Source organism: Euphorbia lathyris, chromosome 6 (genome assembly GCF_963576675.1).
Source record: "Euphorbia lathyris chromosome 6, ddEupLath1.1, whole genome shotgun sequence".
Taxonomy (NCBI): Eukaryota; Viridiplantae; Streptophyta; class Magnoliopsida; order Malpighiales; family Euphorbiaceae; genus Euphorbia; species Euphorbia lathyris.
The window spans coordinates 75,150,069-75,153,186 of NC_088915.1; the positions used below are offsets into that span (position 1 = coordinate 75,150,069).

Sequence of the window (3,118 nt, forward strand, 5' to 3'; positions counted from 1 at the left end):
ACTATTCAATGGGTTTTCGAGTCGCCACCAATCAGTTTGACGGTCTGATTGGACACCGATTTGATTCCGAATTGACCCATCCGGGTAAAGTTCGGATAAGGTAATGGTCTGCGATGATTCTAAGCTCGGTTTCCGGTTACGTGTAGGGAAGAGACATAATCTCACCATACCCCGCCCGATAAATCGGTACTGTTGTACTTCTGCGTGCTTGTTTTACGTGTTCGTGTTTACTATTGCTTTGAAGGGTCATTAATTGTATATATTCAAGCCATTGGCAACGCTTGCAAGGTTTTCGTCGTATGTTCATCGGGATTACTATCCAGTGATCAACATGATATGGTCGTTATATAATCGCTATACAGCGATCGAATATTAAACATAATAATGTATGGTTTATCAATTATTTATCGTTTATTTATTTAAATCATTATTCAACGATTTAGATGATCGGATTTTATAATTACTATCCAGCTATTAAACCCGATGAAAGAAAATTATATATCATTCTATTTAGAAAAATGAATATTGAAAGATTATTGTATAATATATGATCTTATTATTTATCCGGACCATTATTCAACGGTTTGGATAATCGAGTCAATTTGTAAACACTATCCAGCGATTAAACCCGATATATACTAGAATTATCATATTTTATTATTGCATGGTTTATTAATCGTTTATCGCGTTTTATTATCTTACACTTACCGTGCATATGATTTGATATAACCGTATGCATCGGGTGATAGAAATAAGTGAAAATTCGTGATTGATCTATATCGCCTAGAATTTCGAATCACGTTAATTTTAATTTAAAAGGCGCTCAATAAATTAAAAAAGAATTCGGATTAACTAAAGAATAAATAAACTATGTTAATAGAAGTCAAATTAACAAAGATGAATTTATTTATGAAACTAACCTAAATTATGAGTAGCTAAAAATTAATTTAAACTAAAATAGAAAAATGAAATTCAACTAATTAGTTAACTATTCTAATAACAGAAACTAAAACTTAATAATTATAATTAGATAACTAAAGTGAGTGGGTTGGAAACTTGGAAGAACAAAAAATTGAAGGATCAAATTGGGCTTAATTTAAATAAGTAATGGCCTGATTAAGACATGGAGGGGCTTGATTGACGGGACTAAAATGATCATGACCAAATCAGGAATTAAACAAATAAAAAGGGTTAATTTATAAATAAACAAGGGTAAATTAGGGATTACGAATAACAAGGGATAAATTTGGATTTTAGGGTTACTAACCATTTGGTTCACCGCCTCCCAGCAGCCTCCATTTCCATCCTTCCCTTCCTCTTTACTGAAATGAGGCAGCCACGGCTAGCCTCTTTCGCCATTCATCTCTGCCTTCCCTGTTCTGTCGTCCGTCGCTTGTCATCGCCGCTTGGTTCATGTCCGACAGTCGTCGTCGCCGCTTGGTTCGTGTCTGACCATCGCCGTCTCCGCCTTCTCTCCTTCGAGAACAGAAACAGTACTCCTGGACAGCCATTCCCTACTGTCTGCGCCGCCAATGTCTGAGCTGCTTCCGCCGTTCGCCTTCCCGTCGTTCACTGCTTCTTTCTTCTCTGTCGACTTCATCTGTGAAAGAAAGGAGTCGCAGCCATCCGGCCGGCGACCGTTCACCGCCTGTCCTAGTTCCGGTTCGTCTTCTCCGATGAACTCGAGTGAGTTCAGTGTCGTTTTTTTTATCCTGATATTACATATTAGTCCTTTTTATGAACTGTGATGGTTGTTGAGTAAGAGGATGTATTTTGCTTTCCAATGTCCTAACAATTTTTCCCTGTTACCAGATCTGAGGCTCGCAGAGATTTATTCTCTAGAATCGCTTTCCTTCCTTCATTATCGGATCCGGTGGCTGCAGTGGTAAGGCTCCCTTGAAGAACACAAAGGGGAGACCGAATGCTATGTTAGATTGATTTAATTATTTTTGTTTTCTTTTGGTTTTCTAATTATCTGATAATGATTTTTTTATTTTCTGAAACTTGTAACACAGCAAAACGAAATATAGTGGAAAGCTTATTCTATGTGCCGAGTGATGGTACGGGTGAGATTTAGATAGAAAATGGGTTAGATCTATTCTAAGGATAATTGTAATAATAATTTTTCTACAAATAAACTAGTTTTAAGCTTCTAATCAACATTTACAGAAAATCTAAACCTGCATGATTTATTATAAGATTAGGAAAGCTTAGCAGAAATAATAAAAGGGTGGTAACAAATATTTAAGATGCAATATAATGTTAGTAGTATAGTAAAATATGAATAATATATATACATAGTAAGATGACAACATATAATAAATAGTCAAGTGAAGAATAGATATAGATATAGATAGTTTATATACAAATAAAAGTATAAGAGTTTTTATCTAATATATAGAGTTAGTAAGATTAGTAAATGGTTAGTGGTATAGATTTAAAGTGCATTAAGTAAATAACATAGCTGAAAACTAATAGATGTTTATTTAAAATTTATAAAATCAGATCATTTCAAAAGCAACACAGAGTGCTTTTAATCCCAGTTTTTGTAAATTAGAAATAAAAACCCTTAGCTCAAAGTTTTAGGGGACAAATGCATAAGAACTTGTTTGTATTTGATATATAAAAATAACAATTACAATGACTCTCTCTCTCCGATTAGGCAAAAAGCCTTCTAATTGAAGAGATTTTCGTCTAAAAAGTACTTCAAAATATGCTCTCTCTAAACATTTGGTCTAAAAATCTCTTTTTCCAAATTGGCTACCAAACTCTCTAAAAAAATCCCCCCCCCCTCAAATGAGCAAAAACAACTCTATTTATAGCTTGATTTCAGCATGGTTTCTTCCTAATGAGTTTTGTTTTATCTGTCTTGGAATTGAGATTCTTGCATGGTTTGTCTCTTTAGTCTTGAGAAGGGCTCCTCTTATTTTTGTCTTTCTTGTCTTGAAAATGGATATGTCTTTCTTTGAATGGAGAACCCATAATGCTGCCCACTTTTGTATTTGTATGGAGAGTTGAAAATCTGAATTTTGAATTCTTGCCTTGGATTATTTGTTGAGTTGAAGCTTGATTAGGAGTTGGGTTAGGAATATTGAGAGGTTTAATTTTATGTTTGCCT

At 34.3% G+C, this 3,118-nt stretch overlaps 1 long non-coding RNA gene across 1 annotated transcript; it reads left to right on the top strand.

Moving 5' to 3' along the window:
* Nucleotides 1-1,227: 1,227 nt before the first annotated feature.
* On the top strand, nucleotides 1,228-2,046 carry LOC136232053 (uncharacterized). The gene is made up of 2 exons (XR_010690263.1): nucleotides 1,228-1,686; nucleotides 1,813-2,046. It is a non-coding gene; the product is annotated as an uncharacterized lncRNA (long non-coding RNA).
* Nucleotides 2,047-3,118: the final 1,072 nt, after the last annotated feature.